The following is a 22,397-nucleotide window of genomic DNA, read 5'->3' as shown; positions in this document are numbered from 1 at the left end:
ACTTTTTAGGAGTGGGATCTCATCTGGGAAGAAATTTGTTGGGAGAAAAAGATTGTATTATTCTTTTTTTTTTTTTGTACCATGACACTGTGTCTGTGGTTTTGTTAAGATACATAATAGGTTTTCAGCATTCTAGCTACCACTTCATATTTTTATACCCTACTTAAGAAGTGAATTCGAATTAAATGGCTAGTGTAGTGATAAGGTAATCTGTGCGAAATCATAAAAATTTAAGGCAGTCACAAGCACACTGAACTTTGATTATTCATAGTTTAATCACCCTTTCAGTGCTCATTTAGCAATGGACACCTCTACGCACATCCACCTGTCTCAAGTAGAAGACCCTTTGGAGCCCGATATCCTGTCTGTCCGTGACCTTTGCTCAAGGTCATAGAATCCAGGGACACACCACCCCAGCGAGAGGCTGAGGCCCTGTGACTCCTGAGGCTTGAAGACTCTGGAAGATTTTGTAGGGAGAGGGAAAAGAGGCTATGGTTTTGTTGAGTGCCAACCATGTGCCCAGGGCTGTGCTAGGGAGGTAGGTGCTATTATCCAACCTCATGCCCAGAGCCGAGGAGACTTGGCTGAAGCGCTTTGTCAGAGTCACACGGGCCTGGGCAGGTAGACCTTTGATTTGCACTCAACTCTTTCAGATTCCAAAGTGAGCACTCTTTCCACTGCCTCTCAGAGCCACATGCTCGTAAGCATTTTGAGGGCAGACAATTCTGCTCACACCTGCTTCCCATCTCTCTGTGCCCTACACAGAGTGCGGCTCAGGAAGTACCTGCTGAGGGTAATCGTGATGTGACCGATGAGGGAAGTTGAGGCCCAGAAGGGAAAAGTGAAGGAAGTCAGCACCAACCCGTGGCCCAGTGCGCTCTGATCTAAGGCTCCTGGGAGCTGAATGCTCGGAACCTCTCAAGTTGCATCTTTTTATATCTCTTTAATTTGGGAACTAAAATGAAGTGAGGTGAGACTGGTTATTGATCCGTCTTGTCAAAGGCAGACTCTCTGGCTTCTTCCCCGGCATGTCTGCAGACTCGAACCAGCAGGCTGTTAAAAAAAGAAAAAGAAACATTTAAAAAGGAAACACGAAAGCAAAGAGAGGGAGGGGTCTACCTGCTCTTCAAGAAGAGGTTTGCTGAGCTGGATTTCTCTTAGGACTGTCAGCAGGGGACACCCCCAGCTCCGGCTCACCTGGCCACACCCTCGGGCGCTGCCTCAGCCTTCTCTGTACCGGGCCAGTGCCTTCCCCCCTGCGGCCCCCTCTCCCTGACCCCGAGGGAAATGTTCCCATTCTCTTCCTGACACAGATAATCCCATGGATTCCCAAGGGAAGCTGGGGCGGCTCCCCAGGAGCCCGTGACTGTCCTGCGGAGGCCGGGGTGCTCTTTTCCTGTGCCCGTGACAGTGTGGGCCAGAGTGGACGGCCCCGAACCTGGTCCCAGGTGATGCTGAGTTTCAGGGCCCCAGGCTGGGGCTCTTCGTTCTTCCTTCAAGCCCCGGGCTGGGTGTATCGCCCCAGCACACACAGCAGAGCCCCTTAGCTAGAGGGACATGGATGTGGGAATTAGGAAACCGGGGGTTCAAATCCAGTTCTATCATGGCTGCTGCATGAGTTCCAGCAAGTCTCCCACTCTCTCTGGTTCTCAGAATAAGGAGCTTGGACTAGATCAGTAGTTTACAAAACTGTGTTATTAGAACCGGAGCAATGCTATAATGCATCCCAAGAGCCATCAAGGGGTGCATGTGAGGCTAGATAGTCTCTATGCCCACTCACCTCTATTTATTAGCAGAGTGTCTTACCTTTACCTGATGGGTTTTTCTCATGAGATCTTATTAGGAATGAATGGTTTTCTATTTAAATAAAAAGGTTTGAAAAATGCATGTTTCCTTAGATCACTGTCAGCTGAGACAAACCCCTCACCCCCCCCCCATGCACATGCATCTACAGACACACAAACACATGCACACACAATGCTCCCAGAGAAAAGAAATGAAAATGAGCAAAACATATTATTTTCCTAGTAGTATGCCCATCAGATGATAGATTAACTGACACACGGGAGGGAAGTTGACTAAGAAAATGCTTTTCTCACTTACCACGCCTTCACACATTCCATGAGGGAAGAATCTTAGAATCTTTGGTGTTAGAAGAGTCCAGCAGGCCAAGTTTGGGAGAACAGGAAGCAAGTGTAAATGGATGCTTTTGTTTTTCTGAAATCTATTACAACCAAGGATGTGTATATGAATATGTATATATGCATGTGTATGTATGTAAATGTGCATATGTATGTATGTGTATATGTGTATTGTATGTATATATTGTATATGGCAGACTATTTCAAAATCTGTTGGCCTTATCATTATGGATAGTGCTACAGACTTGGCTAGACATCACTTTGACTCCCCTCATTCTGCACAGTTCTTCCTAGCTCTGATCCTCCACCTGATGTCCTACCCCTCATTCTCTGCTCTCCAGTCTCATGGAACTACAGTGCTCCAGGCAGAAAGGAGGTCTAAACTAGAGTGATGGCAATGAGGACAGAGTGATGCTGGGAGGTAGTATCTATGGGATAGTGGAGAGGATGAGGGAGTGTGTATGTGCTGTGTATGTCTCTGTGTGTCATGTGTATGTGTCTCTAGTGTGGGTATATGTGTGTGATCTGTGGGGTGTGTGTGAAGTGTATGGGGTTTATGTGTGGTGTGTGTTTGTGTGTGGGGTGTATGATGTGTGTATGGGGATGTATGGTGTGTATGTGTGTGGTGTGTGTGTTTGTATACGGGGTGTATGGGAAATGTGGGGGTGTGTGGTTTGTGTATGGCGTGTGTGAGGTGTGTGTATGTATGGTGTGTGTGTATATGTGTGGTGTGTGTATGTGTGTGGCTTGTGTGTGGTATGTGTGTGGTATGGATGTGTGTGGTTTGTGTATGGTGTATGTGTGTGGTAAGTATGTGTGTGGTTTGTGTGTGGTGTGTGTATGTGTGTGGTGTGTGTGTGGTATGGATGTGTGTGGTTTGTGTATGGTGTGTGTGTGGTATGTGTGTGGTGTGTGTATGTGTGTGTGGTGGGAGGTTGCTGGAGAAGACTGGACTGGCAGAGTGGATATAGACTCTGAGGGTGGAGCCAGGACACTGACTGTGGTTATTGGGGCCCGTTTCCCAAATGGAAACTAACGGAGGAGAAGAAGGAATTCTGGAGGGAAGGAGATACAGTAAAGATAGAACTAAGTCCCAAAAGATTCCAGGGGGCGGCTTCCAGGACCTGAGCCCCTGGGAGGAGCTGTCTCCTGGAGGAGGAAGGTGGGCTGTCCTCCCGGGCACTCCTCCTCCAGTCAGGGGTCCAGGGTAGACAGGGCAGGAGGCCATGAAGGGTGAAGGCAGAGGCAGGGAAGGGATATAGACGCTGATTTGCTCAGTGTTCCCAGTGAAGGTAATTATGAGGAAGGGTGGACCAGGCTAGGAGGAGAGAGAGATGACTTACAAGTAGATAAGGGAATGGGCTAAAGCACCCTCTGTGGTCCATTTGCATCACAATTGCCAGGGTGTGCATTTTATTTTTTATTATTTTTTATTTTTTAAATATATTTTATTGATTTTAGAGAAGAAGGGACAGGGAGAGATAGAAACATCAATGATGAGAGAGAATCATTGATTGGCTGCCTCCTGCATGCTCCTTACTGGGGATCAAGCCCGCAACCCAGGCATGTGCCCTTGGCTGGAATCGAACCTGGGACCCTTCAGTCCGCAGGTCAATGCTCTATTCATTGAGCCAAACCAGCTAGGGCCAGGGTGTGCATTTTAATAATGCAGGTTACTGGGTTGACCTCAAAGCTGCTGAGTCAGAATTTCTGGGAATCATTACTTTGTACACACTCACCAAGTGATTCCATGTCTGCTCACCTTTGAGAGTCACCATGATTGAGACTCTCCTTGGGAGGATGAAACCAAATGACGTTTCCCCAAAGGGTTCTGCAGGCACTTGGCGTGCCCCTTCAGCCCTCACTCCACACCTGGCTTCCTGTGAAAGGCAGAGAAGGCAGGGTCTTCCTGAGTGTGTCCCGCCTCCCGGAGGCCCACCGTTGGGTCCCGTTGCACCCAAAAGCTGATATCTATGCGTGATGGAGACACGCCCACTTCTCATCCTGCAGGCAGAGCCCCAGAACTAGAACAGGCACCTAGAGTCAGGAGGGTCCCAGTTCTAATCTACCCTGGCCGGGCCCAAGTGAGCCTACATCAGATAGGGTCTTTCCCCCATTTTAGGGCCAAGAAATTCTATCTCACAGGGCCATTAGGAGGAGGCAGTGAGATCTTGAGTGTGAAATTACTTCAGAGCTGCCAGCCTCAGTTTCCCCACCCAGGAGATCAGGAAGAGAACACGAACATGAACCCTGCAAGGCTGCAGCTGTAGGAATGCTGATAGTGCTCTTCACGGGGCCTCGATTGACACTCAGGTCTATCCAGAATGCACAGCTCAAGCCCAGAGACTTTATAGAGATGTCAATCTGGTCACCCCAGAGTTGTGTGGGGGTTGTCTGGTGTGTGTGTGTGTGTGTGTGTGTGTGTGTATGGTCTGATACAGAAGCACAGGGTGCCAAGGGTGGCTGAGGCGGGTCAGGACACTTGACGTGGAATCCTAGAAGGTAGAAAGGATCATTCTGATGGTGGTCGGGGGGCCATGTGGAACGAGTGGGATTCAAACAGGGATACCCCTTTGAGATTTTAAGTGGGGTTTGGAAGGACGCCTGTGGGCTCAGCAGGACAGGAGGGTGGACGCATCATAAGCAAAGGAGTGGAGGTGGGAGCCTTCCACTCACATATGGTCTTACGTGTGGCCGGAAAAGCATGGAGGGGAATGGAGAGCGAGGAGCTGTCATAGGAGCAGATGTGGCCCGAATGCTATGCTGAGTAGGGTGGGTGTGGGAAGGGCACCCAGCGGAGGTGTGCATCAAACAGGGGCCTGGAGGCGAGAAACAGGTCTGTTTCGGAGTCGCCCAGCTGGTAGCATGGCGGGAGCACAGGGTCCCCTGCCCATCTGTTCCCTGCCCGTCGCAGGAATCCCTCCTAAAGGTGGTGGGGTCCTCTCTGCTGGGATCACCTTGCCAAAGAGCATCCATCCTGCCTATTGCCCGATCAGGCAAGAGGCTGGAAGCTGGCTGAGGAGGCAGCAGCTGTACCTCAGCCCGCCCCACGCAGGCTGCAGCCAGCCTGGGGCCCCAGCGGGGGTGGGAGTTCCTGCCCAGGTCACCTTCACCAAGTAAGCACCCTGCAGCCAAGAGTGGCTCAGAGCTGCCCTGGCGCGTGGGGGCTATCCGAGTGGCACACGCCCCTGCCCCGGCTTTTCTCCCTCTATTTCTTTTCCTCCACGTCCCCTCTTTCCTCCCCTTAGCTTTCTTTATTTTCCTTTTACTTCTTTCTCTTCTTCCTGTGTATAATTTGCCCGCATCTGCCTTTCCTTCTTTCTTTACTTTCAGCTTCTCCCTCTCCCTCCTTTGTGTCGTGTTATTATCCACGTTTTGTTATTTGTAATGAGACTCGGGAGAGCAGGATTGACCAGGCTCCCTGTGACTCACTGGAGGGCGTTAAAACTCCCCGCTTCTCTCTGGGCCGCAGTTTGCCTGTTTGTCCAGGGAGGCAGTTTGATTAGATGGTGGTTTGAAACGAAGAGCCATCGGGATGTCTCCTTCTATTATTCTCTGCTTCTGCTCCTTGACCTCTTTCGTAGAGTCATTACATGGCAGAGTCCACGGGGCTCTCAGGATTCGTTTGGGGCCGAGGTGGGAGAGTAGGAGAGCACCTGAGGACCCGGGCTGCCAGCTAGAGTCACCTTTGAGCTTCTGAAAACTGCTGTTGCCCAGACCCCATGCCACACCCATCAGAGGAGAATGTCTGGTCGTGGGGCTCAGGCATTCATTTTGACAGAGTTCCCGGGTGACTCTCCTGTGCAGCCCAGGTGGATAACTGATTTAGAAGAGACTGTCTTAGTAAAAAAAATAAACATAAAATAATAATAATAATAACAACAATAATAATAATAATAAAAATAATAATATAAGAAGAAAAGAAAAGGAAGAAGCTGACTTTTGGTAAAGGTGGAGGAACTGAGGCCCTGGGTGGGGAAAGGGCCATGTCCAGGGTCACAGGGTGACCTCATGCAGACGGAGCCAGAACCGAGATGCCGCCACTAAGCAAATGTCACCGCGGGCAGGGGCAGTGGGGCCGGGTGGGAGGGCGGCCGGACTCTGCCGGAGCCTGGCTTCGGGGCAGCACCCAGACACAGCCCCATTAAGCCAGGCGGGCCTTACGGGAATGGCTTCTGGCTCCGGCTTAGAAAACAAACAGAGTGCTTTGGTTTTCCTTGGCGGAGTCCCAAGGTGGGGAGTAGGAGGAGAGCACCTGAGGACGCAGGTTTGCTCTTCTCCCAGGCAAAGTGGGGCTGCCAGCGGGGGAGGATGGAGACAGGTGGGCAGGGCCATTTGGGAGGGGAAGCCGGGGAGTACATGACAACAGCTGCTGCCAGTGGGCTGCCCGAGAATGCACTCCTCCTCCCAGGAGCCGAGGCCTGAGGGGGGCATGGGGCCTGGCACCTCAGCTGCAGGTAAACCTTATTCCTTGACCTGCCTCCTAGCAGGCCCTCTCGGGGGTATGCAAGCCTCACTCCTTCCTCCCAGATGACGGGTATAGTGGCAGAGATCTCGTTGGGACCTTTTTATAGCTGCTGTTTATTGAGTGCTCCCTACACGCCAGGCGTTATGCATTCTTTATATTTTGTGTGTAATTCTCATGTGGGTTCTTCACTGCTCACCGGGGCAGGGATGATTAGATGGCCCACTTCACAGAGGAAGGAACAGGGTCGAAGAAACTGTCTCAGGCATACAGCCCTGAAGGTGCATGGCAGATGCAGAACTCAAGAGCAGGGTTTGCCCAATCCAAAGCCCAGCCTCTCAGCCATTGTGCAATACCGCTTTCGTACGGATCCACAGACATGAGTTCAAATCTCCCCTCCTCCAATGGCAGGCCGAGTGTTTCAGGCTTTAACTGACCTCTCTGGGCCTCAGTTTTGTCCTGTGTAAGCTGATGCTTGTTCTGCCAATTTCACATGACTGGTGTGAGGATCCAATAAATGAAGTTGGACGTGAAAGAGGTTAGGAAACAACAGAGAGCTATGCAAGGTGAGAGATTACTGCTCCTATCACCAAACACAGCTGTGTCTGCATATGGGGAACCACCATTGCACATACACCTGTCCACGCTTGTGACCTTGGCCATCTCTGGCAACCTCTTTGGTTCCCAAGGACTCAGGTGGAGGAGTGGAAGGGGGAGAAAGGCAAGAATAAGAACCTGTTTATAAAACACTCCACATCTCTCAGATGAAAGCTTCCAGATAAATATCATGGCACCACATAAATAAAACCTCAATGAAATAACATTGTTCCTGCCCTCTCCAGCCAGCGTGGCTGCAGATGATCCCACTGAAGCGAAGGGCAGCTGGGTGAAGTCCAGAGAACAAGGACTTCTGTGTCACAGTCACTGGAGTTCAGCTCCTGGTCCCCCCACATACTAGTTGCAAGGACCAGAGGCTGGTGACTTAGCCTCTCTGAACCTCAATTTTCTCATCAGAAAGTTGGGAATACAACACATCTATCACCTGGCTGCTACAAACAAATAACAAGTGCCTATATGTATCTCTGGACTAGGACTCAACACATGAAATATTATTTCCCTCTTGATGAGCCTGGCTTCCCCATTCTACTGTAAGGTTCCAAAGGCAGTAACTGTGCTTCGTCTTAATATGATGTATATATACTCAACAAATGTCAACTCCCGTTCTTCTTTAATTCCCTCGAAGTCGCTCCATCTTTACACTCCCAAGCCAAAGCTCAGACCCAAGCCTGTCTCTGATTCAATATATTACTCAACTAGAACAGAGCGTGGAGCTCAGGACTCCTGACTTGTCGAGATGCTCAGGCTCTGCTACTTGTCACTTGTCTGACGCTGGGCACGTCAGCTCACATCTCTGAGACTCAGGTTCCCCATCTCTGAAACGGGGGAAGCGTCCCTCCTACACACCTAGGAGGATCAGATATGATGCCACCAGCGAAAATCCTTTGCAAATTGCAAAGCATCTGGAAAGCAGAAGGGCATGTGGCACAGGAACTCAGTGTCTACCAGCCTGACATGTTTAATGGTGACATTTCTGCTGGTCTCTGGGCGCCCGACCCCTGGAGTCCTTGCACACCGACATCCGAGACTCAGTATCTCCAGCACTTTGGGTCAGAGGACTCGGGCATCAGCCCCACCCCTGCTGTCCCCACGTCATTCTCATCAGAATGTGCTCGTGACTTCTCCCATGCCCTGCAGTCCTGGAGTCTGAAACCCTGCTCAGCTGGACGCCAGGAGACCAGGAGTTGAGTGTGATGTCCCGGTCTGGAACTCAGCTCTGTTTAGTGGAAAATGAAGAGGTTCCAGGTGAGAGCGGTCATGAGCTCTCACGATGTTAGCACATCTCACTCCACAGAGCAATGCAAGTGGCTTTCCTAAGGCTACTCAGTAACCAGGTCTATTTGGCGATAGAGTTGCATCCTATTTATCTCTCCATCCCCACTGCCCAGCACAGTGCCTGGCCTGCACCCTGTATTCGGAGAATGTTTGCCAAATGCATTCTGACACCAACAGCATGTGCATTTGTTTAACATTCTTTCCCCGCTACAAACTGGTGATTTTGAAATTGGATTTTAAGAAAGATACAAATTCTTTATAAAAATCTGTAAACCGTGGTTTCAGATATGTTCCTTGGAGCCTAAGGACCTGGGCTAGACCTCAGGGGACAGCGAGCTGTGCCGTGGAACAGCTGATGAGGGTATGGGGAGAGTGTTGGGTGCAATCGGATGTCCCCACTGCCATCTGTTCTCATATAGGATGCGTAGGTGAGGTGTTTTGGAAAGGTGGGTTCTACTGCTTTGACATGTTTGAAAAATGACTGGTCTGAGGGAATGAGAAGGGGTTGGGATATCCCAAATTAGGCGCAGAGTATAGCATGGTGGCGTGTATGTGAAGACTCCAACTGGCAGTTCATTCTCCGATTTGGGTTGTAATGCTTTCTACATAAATCTTTGGGCGCTTCCGCAGGCACATGTGTGAAAGTTGCAGAAGTTCACTGGCATCTAGCCATGCTGGGGGTCGAAACTCCAGGCCCTCCCAAACTCTCGGTTTTCTTGAGGACAGCCCATGGCACCCGCAGGCGGCCCCCTGTGCCAGGTCTGGCGTCCCTGGCTGCGAGTTGGCACATCTGGGCCAGCAGCTGCTGGGACAGCCCAAGAACACGGCTGTCCCAGAGGCTGCAAGGGAGCGGGGCCCATCCGTGTTTGCTCAGGCATCTAGGGAGCTGGGAGCTGGGCACTGACATTCCCATTAAGGGTCTTCTGGTTTAGATTCCAAAACAAGCGAGGGAGGGTGTTTCTGCGCTGGAAAGAGAGACGGGGGAACCCCTCTGAGGCATTTTTATGCCTCATGACTTTTTATGTCCTTAAGACAGCCGCAAAAATGTCTCGGCTTCATCTTCTTTGCCATATTTCCCACTGATTCGGGGCCTGGAAAATTGCTGTTGTATTTGTGCCTGTGCTCTAGCCTAGAGGCCTGGCCCCCAGTACGTAATCCAAAGTGTGACCTTCAGCATCAGATGTATAAGAGGTCTCCACTGGTCGGGGTGGCTCAGTTGGTTGACTGTTGTCCTGTGCACCAAAAAGTCACTTGTTCAATTCCTAGTCTGGGCACATGCCCAGGTTGTGGGCTTCATCCCCAGTTGGAGGATAATGCAGGAAGCAACCGATCAATGTTTTTCTCTTTCTCTTCTCCCTTCCCTCCCCCTCTCCCTCCTCCTCCCCCTCCTTTTCCCTCTCCCTCTCCCTTCCTCTCTCTAAAAAAGAAAATGCATAATTTTTTAAAAAAATATATTTTATTGATTTTTACAGAGAGGAAGGGAGAGGGATAGAGAGTTAGAAACATTGATGAGAGAGAAACATCAATCAACTGCCTCCTGCACACCTCCTACTGGGGACGTGTGCACAACCAAGGTACATGCCCTTGACCGGAATTGAACCTGGGACCCCTGAGTCCGCAGGCCGACGCTCTATCCACTGAGCCAAACCGGTTAGGGCCATAATTTTTTTTTTTTAAGTTTAAGAGGTCTGTATGCCCTTACGATGTTCCCGTGCAAATTTCTGTTACTCCTAAAAAATAATCACCTAAGCAACCCAAGACCAAAAAATGTGTAACTATCAGAAATGTGGTAGACTTTGTATCAAAACTACATGAAATCTACGTAAATAGAGGAGCCTGAGTTATCCTTTCCTTTCTTTCTGGGATGTGTCAATATAGCAAATCACCCATAAATATGGAAAAAAGAACAGATGGGCCGTTTCAGGGAAAGACCTGCCACCGTCATGTCTAAGATACCCGTATCCTTTGTCAATGATCAATGACAGTTTTAGATGATACTCATTTTGTGTGCGTGTGTGTGGGAAAGGGCTACTGTCATAGGTGAGTTGGTTGATGAGACATGGAGGGCCTCTGGTTGCCTCCCTTGTCCTCCCCCCACTATCTAGGGACACTATGTTCATGGAGGTAACTCCTCCCCAGATAGTGCATGTTCCTCAGGGGCAAATTGCAGGATTGATTCATCACAGAGGACTCTGATGTCAGCCATGAAGTGCCCCTGGAGAGTTTTGAGTGCAACCCCCTTAATTTACAAACAGGTCCTTGTTGGCAGTTTCTTCCCAAGTTCTTCCGCAGGGAATTTGGTGTTGCTAACCCATTCCCCGTTCTCTCTGTCGCGTTCTAATGGGGGAAACCACAGGGAAGGGGTCAGTCATGCCCTCCAGGTCACGCTGCCTTGTGGGGGGCAGTGACAAAGTCTGCCCTCCAGGTCCTCATCGGTGCTTGTGCACTGAGCCCCGGGCGTGGCTCAGCGGAAGGTGCCAACAGGAGCCTCAGAAGCGTCCTCTCGCAGTCACGTTCTGGGGCCAGCGGGTTTGTCAGCAGGTCCCACCAAGGAGCCGGGAAGCTTCTATCAGCTCCAAATTCACATGCGAGAAAAACAAAATTCCATCGTAATGTTGACCATCTGTGGATGAGGGTGACTTTTCAAGAGAGGCCACTGGAAAGGGGGACGAGGAAGGCAAAGACTTTCGTCTTAAGGGAACAGGATCAGAAAGGGATCGCTGGTTCGGCTCAGCAGCATAGGATGTGTCATAGTGTATGCTAGTCTACCTTGTTCAGCTTCTGTTTTTCATGCAATTTCTAGCTTCTTTGTTTTTTTAAAAAATCTTATTTTATTGTGGTAAGAAGAATTATCATGAGCTCTACCCTCTTAGCAAGACTTTAAGTGCACAATACAGTGTTGTTAACTATAACTCCTTATCGTACAGCAGATCTCTGGGCCTTATTCATCTTGCAAAACTGAAACTTCAGGCCTGTTTATCTGTAACGTCCCCTTTTCCCTCCCTCCAGCCCCTGGAAACCACCGTTCCACTCTCTGTGTCTATGAGTTTGACTATTTTGGACACTGCATATAAGTGGAATTATGCGCTATTTGTTCTTCTGTGACTGGCTGCTTTCCCTTATCATAATGTCCTCAAGGTTCATCCATGTTGTCACATGGCAGAATTCCTTTGTCTTTACATAATGTCTCATTGTATGTATATTCCACATTTTCTTTATCCGTTTATCTGGTGATGGACATTTCGGTTGTTTCAATATCTTGGCTATTGTGAATCAAAGTCACAATGAGATATCAACCCACATATGTTCGAATGGAGATTACCAAAGGAACACAAGACACCAAGTGGAGAAATCAGAACTCTTGTACCTTGTTGGTGTGAATGTAAAATGGTGCAGCTGCTGTGGGAAACAGTATGGAGGCTCCTCAAAAAATGAGAAATAGAACTACCATATGACCCAACAGTTCCACTTCAGGATCTCCAAGAAATAGTAACCCTCCTATGTCCCCTTAAGCTTCCTTTTCCTTTATGACAATCTGTTTCAAAACTACGCCACAATCAACTGAAGAGTGTGTCAGCCTTCTTTTATGCTATAATCCCAAAACCCATGAATATGAAGAACTCCCTTCATTTTCTTAAAATCTTTTCTATGCACCAAAAAAAAAAAAAAAAAAGTATGGGATGGTCCTTAGAATGCATATTTAGTTGAGCTAATAGTCAATCTAAATTAGTTTCAAAAAAGCAATATTACTGTCTAACACAGTGGTTCTCAACCTTCCTAGTGCCGAGACCCTTTAATACAGTTCCTCATGTTGTGGTGACCCCCAATTTCATTGTTACAAATTGAACATAATTAAAGCATAGTGATTAATCACAAAACAATATGTAATTATATATGTGTTTTCCGATGGTCTTAGGCGACCCCTGTGAAAGGGTCGTTCGACCCCCAAAGGGGTCACGACCCACAGGTTGAGAACCACTGGCTAACACATATACTATATGGCCCTTTTTGGACATTCAAAATATGAACATGAAGGTTATTTCAAAAACAATGTTCTTAAAACTACAGTTTGATCTTTAAGAGCTTCAAAATGTTACCTTTTTTTTTCTCTTGAATCTATAACTTGGCTTGGTTCTTACTTTTCTAAATTATTATTAAAGTTGACAATGAATTTGTATTGCTTTCAATGATCTTTAGCCCAAAATAGTAAACATACTAACTTGAATTGATCTGAATTTAAAACAAAGTATTAACTTAAAGTGATAGGACTTATTAGGCCCCTTTATAGACAGCGGATCTTAGAGATCTTATAAGCCACTAAACGTTGCCCTAGCCGGTTTGGCTCATGGATGAAACACGTCAGCCAAGTCTTTCCTTAAAGTATTGCAATCATTTTGTTAAAAATAGTATCCTACTCATTCAAGCTATGCAGAAGCACCACTTGTATAACAACTCATTTTAACAGCTTTGTGTAAAGTACGGTAACAGCATACTGCCCGGAAGCTGGAGGTGAGATGTGACAGAAAAGGAATTAAGTATTACTAAATTTTGCTTGTAACCCAGGTACAGTACATTTGATCTTGTAGAGGGTTGTTTTTGTTTTTTATTTGATGTTCAAGGGGAAGGTAGAAAGGGTAGGAAAAGCTCGGTAAGGGAAGGTGGAAACAGCACAGTACTTCGCTTTTAATGACGCTGAGGATTAGGAAGGTGACAAGCACATCAATATATGTTTTTCCTATGCCTTGCCTCTTCTTTTGCGCACCCAAGTCAACAATCACACCAGCTCTGTTCTACCTTCGCAGAAACACGGCTTCCACATTTCCGCTTGTTCTGGTATAGCTGGGAGGCCTGGCTACTTGCTGGACTATTGGGATTGGGCTCATCCAGTAGACACAGTAAGGATGTAGAAATGGGAGACGCATCGTAAGGTGGACTCCAGCGGTTCTGAAGTATGCCCAGACATACACTACCATCTGCACAGACCTGCGGATGAAACATCTCAGAGACAGATCTAACCATAGGTGGTTTATTTGGATAGTCCTCAGTGAATTCTATTATAAGTTTAAATGTTCCATCCTCAAATGGGGTCCCTTCTGGCCCCAAAATAACCCCAATCCAAACCATAGGTTGTTCTTGGATGGAGCCCCACTAACTCTGGCTAGAGGACCTCCTGTAATGTCTTGAAGTTCAATCATCTGCGATTCAAAGAATAGGGTCACTTAGGAAAACCATGCCTAAAACAAACAGCCCAGTGGTCAGAAGTAGAGCGACAGGATGCGTAGACCTCACAGTGTCTCATCTATCATGGATCTCGTGTGTGTGTGTTTGTGTGTGTGTGTGTGTGTGTGTGTATGTGTGTGTATGCTGTTTATGTATCCAAACAACAATGAATGTAAGCATATATACCAACATGCTATCATGTTATCATAAGTTGTTTTTGTGTGTGTGTGTATGTTAAGTCTGGCAGATTTCTATTTCCATCTTTTTTCTTAAATTTTCTGTAACAAACATTTTAGTTTTTATAATGAGAAAAACATTTTCAATTATGTTTAGTAGAATTAAATTTCATGATGGAAAAGGACATTGCACGTTTATTATAGAATGGGAATGCAGAAACAGGAACATATCACTCAGAGTCCTACCAGTATGAGATAATCAGAATATCTGGCATATTTCCTTCCCAGACAATGAATATTCTTTATATAATGGAGAACATAATTTTTTTTAAAAATTCCTACCTCTTTTATTACATTGTGAAAGCCAAGTCTTCCCTTATAGTATTGCAAACATTTTAGTGTCTGTTTAGTGTTTTATAGCCCAGATTTTATTTACCTTTCCTCCAGTGTTAACATTTTAAATTTCTCACTTGCTTTGGAGACTGCTCAAATAAACATGGGTCTTTGCATGTTAGACACAAATAATCTTTTATGAAAAATCTGGTAACTGAAGGAATCCTGGAACTACTGGAAAAGATGTGCTTCTCTGGCAGAGCCTGGAAGCCAGTCTCTTCTTCTGTTTTGTTTCTTTTCTTTTTGAAAGTCTTCTCTCTTCCTGAGCTGCCTCTGAGGCTAGTGCGTCCCATGTCCTGGGTGGTGCCCTGCACGCAGATCAGGGAGCCACCTACAAGCTGGACATTCATACCCCCAGGGGAACTCACTGGAGGTCAACGCCATGGCCCAAGCGGTTGGCCGGGGCGGCGAAAACAATTTGACCACAGGCCCGGAGTTTTCCCTCTTAATGTGTTATTTCATTCACTCTCAGCTCTCTGGGGATCTGGGCTTCCTAGAGGATTAGAAAATGAAATCTACAGATAATCAAGGGAAAGGTGCAAGAAATCATTTTACCTTTCTCTCTCGGCACATTTCTTTCAGTGGAAGATACATATAGACAGGTGTGGCAGTTTCCTCTTTCCTTATTTTTCAAGCTTGTGATCTGGGGCGGGATCTAATGAACGGTGAATTTCCCACCAGACATGAATAGAAATTTAGATTAGAACTGAAACACCTGAGAGCCACGAGCATCCTTGGAAATAAATCCGCTGTAGAGAGAGGAAAGCTTAGGGATGGAGAGGGTAAGGGATATTTCACAGCTGGTCATTGGAAAAGAAAGAAAAGAAAATGCTGCCAACAGAACTATACCCCAGTGCTTTCTTACCAATTAAATGTTTAGGCGTATTGGAAGAGTTTATCCTGATTATATTTTTACAATACATCACTCCTGTGATATAAAAGTAAAATACGCATTCACATATACATAAAACTTCTTCATATCCAGCTTCTGCCTGCCTTTTCTGATTCACTTTTTGACTCAGGGTCATTGAATTCTGGGTTTCCCATATACCATTGTCCTCTTTGCTAGCCAAAGGATTGGTTATGCTTTATTTCTCCCCCACCCCTACCCCCATAGTTTTTTTTAAAAACAGTTTTATTGAGATATAATGTACATACTATACAATTTGCCTGTTTAAAATGTATAATTTTATAGTTTTTAGTACATTCATAGAGTTGTAACTATCGTGACAATCAATTTTAGGACATTTCCAAAACCCTCAGAATATACCCCATCCCCATGAGCCTCCACTCTCCCACTCCTCGCATTTCTCCAGTCCTAAACTAGCACTAGTCTCCTTTCTGTATGGATTTGTCCATTCTGGACATTTCATAGAAACGGAATCTTACAAGAGGTGGTCTTGTGTGTCTGGCTTGTTTTATTTAGCATCATGTTTTCAAGGTTTATCCATGTGGTAGCATGTATCAATACATCACTCATTTTTATTATTGCATTTTTAAAAAGAAGACTCCATTGTTATCTCTGGAATTTTCCTTTAAATTCTAATGTTGGCACTTTTATCATCTTACCAGTAGTTATCAGAGAAGGCTGTCAGACAACAGCTGGGACTCATGTTCCTTCCACGATTAGTTCTTGAGTAGTTTGTGCCCTGAAACACCAAGGGTGTGTGTATCCAGCTGACGCACCAGGATTGGCATCCAGGCTCACACAGGTGCACACAGTGAAGGCTGCTGCCTGGTTGGCGGAAACCATTCCTGCCTCGCATCACTTGTAGGACGCGTCTCAATGTCAGCACTATTGAAAGTCTGGTGGAAACCATTCCTGCCTCGCATCACTTGTAGGACGCGTCTCAATGTCAGCGCTATTGAAAGTATGTGTTTCAGAATTTATAAAGCATGGATTGAAAGGATAGTAGAAGTCACAAGTCAAACACTAGACCTGGAGCATAAGTCCCCCCAGGACCTCGGTTCTCTGTTCTTGGGCACAAGGATCACCTGGAGAATGTTTTTCAATATGAAGTCACAGGTCACAACCCGGAAGATCCGTTTCCAATAGGGCTGGCTTGGTACCAGGATCTATCTTTCTCTCTTTTTCTTTTCTCTCTTCTCCTTCTTCCCTTCTTTTTTCCTTCCTCCCTCCCTCCCTTCCTTCCTTCCTTCCTTACTTCCTTCCCTTCTTCTTCCATTCCTCCTTCTTCCCTCCTTTTCTTTCTTTTTTGCTTCCTTCCTTCCTTTCTTTCTTTCTCTTAGAAGCTAATCCAGAACTGACAACCACAGCTCTGGCTCATTCCTGACAGGTTGGTCCGAGGCAGCCTAAGCACCAGGAGGCATCGTCACAGAATGAGGTCAGGAGTGAAGTTGGAGCATACAGATCTGGTTTCCAGTCGTGACGTGGCCACCTAGGGGCCTTGTGATCATGGGCAGATTACTAAGCTTCTTTGAGCCTCAGTTCCATGCTCTGTAAAATGATAGCAGCCTAGAAGGGTTGCTGTGGTCACTCTGTGAAATCACACCTGAGTACCTGGTGTTTACAGATGATACCTCTCCCAATCCCAGCTGCCCTGGCTCTGGCGTTCTCTGGCTGTGATCATCACCTCCACCCTCAGTACCTATGACTTAAAATTTGACTTTTTGATTCTGTATCAGTATCCTGTTTCCCATGTGGCAGTTGCCCCAGCTGTTCTGATTCTGTGATAGCCAAAGAGTTCTCTGATCTTACCCATCTGCTGTGGTAGGTTCTGTTTTGAAGATTATAGTCTATTAGGTAAGCAGACAAGAATACGGACAAATGCAAAAAACAGCATGATACGTGTTTTCATGGGAGAGAGTGGAAAAATGAATGGGAACAAAGATTGTGCCCCTACCCCAGGCTAGGGGATGGGTGGGGGCAAGAAGGTGTCACTGCTTGTGTTAATAAATAGTTATTAAACAAAGGCTACACACTGTCTTCACCTTCCATCTGGGCATGATTTTCTGGTTTTATGAAAGCTGTGCATTCATTCATATCCTCTGTAGTGGCTGTTTCATGCCATGTGCTGTCCTAGATGCTGGGTATTCAATGGACAAAAGAGAATTGGTCTCCATCATTGGGGGTGGGGCTCGTCAAATGCAGCTGAGAGATAAGCCAACATCCATATATAGACAGTCACATTGTGACAGGTTCTATGAAGGGAACAATCAGATGTTCTGAAAAGGAATATCAGGAGAACCCTGATGGAGTTGACCGAGAAGGGGTCATTCTCATGTTGAAAATAGCCTTCTGTTCTCTTTCCTAACTCTTGTATAACTCATTCATTTTTTAAATGTATGCATTTTCTAATGACTTGTGCTGGGTCAGATTTGGATCTGAGCACCTGGGATACAGATATCAGACTGGGCTCACCAGGAAATTAAAAACCCAGCTAGGTAGGCTTACTAAAAAGTCACAATGACCAATTTTTCTTGTTTCCAAACTTAAAATTTACTTTCCTATCTCCCGTCACACCATCCCCATACAGCGGGTAGCATGATTATCCTCATATTGCAGATATGGAAAGAGAGGCTTCTAGAGTTTTATATGATGTGGTACCCATGCGTGTGGGAAGTGGGTGTATGCAACCTGAGCCTTCGGATGCCTTGTCCCTTGTGTGAATGAAATTAGCACCACATAAGAGAGGTCAACTATGGATTAGAGAAGAAGGGGTACAGAGGGCTGGGGAAGGGGTTGGATCAAGAGGGGCTTCCTAGAGAAGATGGCATTGAGTTGGGCCTGGGAAGTGAAGAGGATTTCAGTGAGAGGGATGTTGCTGGTGACAGGCAAGGGGACAGGGTGAAGAGGTTTACCAGGTTGAGGGAACAGCTCAGGCAGAAGCAGAGGTGTGAAATTGCGAGCTCCATTTGGGGATGAACCCCAGAAGGGATGGTTTGTGGAGAGAGGAGGTCTGGAGTACCGGTTGGTCTGCACTGGTTAGGGTGACTCTAAAGAGCTTCCATTCTTTTTCTGAGGCCCCTGGTGAACAAGGAAGGGCCTTTCAGCCAGGGAATTGTATGGGAAGAGCTTTGCTTAGGGCCGGCACCCTAAGCAGGATAAAGGATAAAGGAGCGAGAAAGCTCCCTTGGCATCTTGGGAATTTCCAGTTCTTCCTTCGGCCACTGCTTTAATAAATGCACTGTGCTCACTGCCCTAGGCTAACATCATCAATGTTAGCAAGGACCAACGGTAGAGTTGAGATGAATAGCTTTGGGATACAGGTTTTAGTCTCATGCTTGATTTAGTAACATGTTACAGTGGCATAGAGGTCGGAAACTGTCGGTGGTATTTAGCCTCTCTGGCTGGACACAGGTGGAGGGGGTGAGGAAATCCCACCCCCTGAGCTGGCAGGCCGTCTGCCTTGTGCTCTGCTGCTTCCTCCTACGTCACACCCTCCGCCTCCTCCCTATTCTCGGTCAGGAGGGCCCCAAACGGGCAGGAGCTACACCACATATTGTCCACATGTGTTGCCGTCATTGCTCTCTTAGTTCTCTATATCTTGGAGCTCATGCCAATTTGGAAGTTGAAGCTTTTGGAGAAATCACCCGGGAATCTCTGAGCAGAAGCAGGCACATGTCCACAGAGAGGCTTGCAACCTTGGCCATGGAGCCCTGAGACATGAACACCCACTTTCCTGTAGGAGTTGTCTAGGGGGGGCTCCCATCCTAACAGACTGGAGAGTTGCTAACCACACTTCAAAATCGTATGGGGGTGCCCTGGCTGGTGTGGCTCAGTTGGTTGGGCGTTGTCCCATGCACCAAGCAATGGATCGCCAGTTCAATTCCCAGTCAGGGCACATACCCGAGTTGCAGGCTCGATCCCCAGGCAACTGATCTATGTTTCTCTCATCTCTCTCTCTCTCTCTCTCTCTCTCTCTCTCTCTCTCATCAATAAAAACATGTTTTTAAAAAATTGTGTGGGGCCTTCACAGCTCTCAAAGTGATTCTGCAAGCATTATTTTCCTTTAAGCTCAGAAAGCCTCAGAGAAGTAGGAGTTTTCATGCCTGCTTGGCAGATAAAGAAACTGAGCCCCAGAGAGTCCAAGGGTCATTCAACTAGCACAGCAGGAAATCTGGGACTGGAACTTATGTCCTCATGCTCTAAACATAGAGCTTTTCCATGACACCATGCTGCCTTGTAGAGACCGCGCACGGCGGCGGGGAGAGGCCTTCTGGCACTGCGCGGAAGGGAACTCTGACCACATTTTCCCATGGAAATTAAGACCCATGGCTCAAATAGTAAAGCACTGTGTCTCAGCAGTGCTCTTGCCTTCCAGTTGACGTTGTTATGTTTTATGTAGCACCTACCTGGTAAGACGATAACAAAATAAAAGACATTTTTCCCTACTATGGTGAGTAATGCAGATGTTTGTAGAAGTCATTCAACTATAGGAACCTCAACCCTAGCTGGTTTGGCTCAGTGGATAGAACATTGGCCAGAGAACAGAAAGGTCCTGGTTTTTATTCCGGTCCAGGGCATGTACCTTGGTTGTAGGCTCTATTCCGGGCCCTGGTCAGGGTTCATATCTCCTACATTGATGTTTCTCTCTGTGTGTCTCTCCCTCTCCCTTCCACTCTCTAAAAATCAATGGAGGAATATCCTCCGGTGAGGATTAACAAAAAATACATTTAAAAAAAAAGGGACCTCAGTCTTTCCCCACCGGGAATCACTTGCTTTTCCTTTCGCCAGACTGTGCAAACCCACATTAGAAATATCCTGTCGATGAAACAGGGAAGCAGCATCCATAATGCCTCAAGTTTAGAGTGAACAGACCTCAGTCCAAATCTAAGCATCTAAGCTATGTGAATTTTTACAAACATGTTGGCCTTCCTCTCCTTGCTAAAAATCTAACCAGCACCGGCCAAAAATATATTGCACGCGTCGGCTGCCCCGAGACAATGCGCTCCCCGAGGAACTCCGCTCCGACTCTCCGCCTGCCTGGCGGAGGGCTGGTTCTCGTTATGGGAGGCTTTTGAAACAGCAAAGTAATAATTTGTGAAGTAAGGCCCATGAACTGCTTGGTTTAGCAAATTATGACTTTAGAAAGTACTATTTGAAGCAGGCGTCAAAGGCCTGGTTAAAGAGGAAGTGCCTGTGTCTGCCCAAGCCAAGCCTGCTAGCCCATCCGAGCCTCCTCTCTGCCCCCTGCCTCCTGCCTCAGGTGTGCTCATCCTCAGAGCCGCCCTGAAGAATCATCATTATCCAAATCACAAGGGCCTCCTATGACGTACGGTCTACTTTGGTCCAAGGACTGTTAGGATCTTTCTGTGTAATTACTGCCCGTCTTCACAGTCCTGTAAGGAAGGCATCATGATCTTGAATTTTAAAGCCACGGAGACAGATTGCTCTGGGTTCTGACCCCAACACTGTTATTCACCATCTCTGTGAGTTTGGACAGGATCATTGACCTTGCACCTCCATTTCTCCAAGTGCGAAATGAGTATAATAATTCTAAAGAGATCATGTATGTGGAGCACCGGGCACATTGCCCGGCCTGGAGCTATGGGTTGTGTTTTTTCTCAGCACCATCTCCCCAGATCAAGCCCTGGAGTTCCTCTAAGCCAGCGGTTCTCAACCTGTGGGTCGCGACCCCTTTGGCGGTTGAACGACCCTTTCACAGGGGTCGCCTAAGACCATCCTGCATATCAGATATTTACATTACGATTCATAACAGTAGCAACATTACAGTTATGAAGTAGCAACGAAAATAATTTTATGGTTGGGTCACAACATGAGGAACTGTATTTAAAGGGCCAGAAGATTGAGAACCACTGCTAAGCCCAAGCGTTATTTGAATAGGTGGGAGAAATGGCATCCAGAGAGGGTAGGTGAGTCACAGAGGAAGTCAGAGCACAGCCCAAGTTCAATCCCAGGTTCCTTCCTCTCACTGACCCAGGGGTCAGCGAGTCCTTCCTCCCCTGCAGGACCTGGCTGTCCCCAGGAGGCAGCAATGAAGTCAGTCATCACCTCTTTATAGGGTGGAAATTGCTCTGAAAGGGTCCTTGGGCTTCTCCCGCCTGCCTCTCAGAGCCTTGTGGATGGCAGCCCCTTCCTGCCCTCTTCCCACCTTCTACCAACTTGATACCAATCCCGTCCTCCTCTTGGCTGCCGGCGGCTGGCCTGGAACATGCGTGCTCGCAGCCCAGGGCCGTGCTCTGGTTTGCATATAGGATGGCGCTGGCAGGCCTGTGTCTGGGTGAAGAACACGTGGGGAAATCCCTCCGACACCTCCATCTGCTGTGGCTTCTCACCTCAACAACAGAATCCAGGTGACACCCAGTCCCCGTGTATACTTGAAGGGGAAGGGGAGTGACCATTGGAGATATGGCTTGGGAGAGAAAGAATTGGGTTTGAGTCCGACAGCTCAGCTTGCTAGTCCCTCACCTGGAAGGGTGTTGGGGCTCTTCCTTTACCTCCCCAGGCCTCAGGTGTGAAATGGGCACCGCAGTGCCAGCCTGCTAGCCTCTGGGTGTTTTGTGCGGAAGTATGAGTTAAGTCATCCAGTGCACCCTTACTGAGCACCTACTATGCACCAAACACTAGTCTAGTAGCTGAGGAGACAGCACTGAGCAAAACACTACTATGCACCAAACACTAGTCTAGTAGCTGAGGAGATAAAGCAAAGTCCTTACTGAGCAAAATGAAGTCCTTCCCATCATGGAGCTTATGCTCCAGTGGAGGTGGGGAGCAGTGATGATAAATAACACGTGTACAATGTAAGGCCAAAGAGTGGTAATGAGCTTGGAAGGAAGAAAACAGCATGTGTGTGGATGGAGGTTGGGGCTGTCATTTCAGTGAAGGTGACTCAGAGTCATTGAAGTAGGGTCAGCAAGGGGAGAGCAGAGGGGCTCTGGCTGCAGGAGTCGTGGGGCCCCGGGTCCCTTCGGTCTTACGGACCCTGGTAAGGAGGGGCTGGATCTGAAATGCCATGTACACTGTACAGTCCTAGCCCAGCGTGGGCACCCTGGCCAGCTGTCTACTTTGCACGGCAATACCGTACGTGCCAGCAGGGACTCCAGCTTCAGTGTTTCCACCTGGGGAGGGAACCCTGGACAGAGGATGCTCTGGCTGCCCTCGGCTGGGGGTCCTGCAAGCTCAGC

General features: G+C 47.5%; 1 protein-coding gene and 1 pseudogene across 2 annotated transcripts in view; one reads left to right on the top strand and one right to left on the bottom strand.

The window, feature by feature from the left end:
- The window catches only part of ASTN2 (astrotactin 2), a 668,892-nt gene that overhangs the window by 578,694 nt on the left and 67,801 nt on the right, over positions 1–22,397 (top strand). The gene's annotated exons all lie outside the window — the stretch shown is intronic.
- Positions 13,267–13,623, bottom strand: LOC102252854 (annotated as a pseudogene).

The sequence above is a fragment of the Myotis brandtii genome, unplaced genomic scaffold, assembly GCF_000412655.1.
Source record: "Myotis brandtii unplaced genomic scaffold, ASM41265v1 scaffold658, whole genome shotgun sequence".
Classification (NCBI taxonomy): Eukaryota; Metazoa; Chordata; class Mammalia; order Chiroptera; family Vespertilionidae; genus Myotis; species Myotis brandtii.
This window is presented reverse-complemented; position numbering and strand designations above follow the sequence as displayed.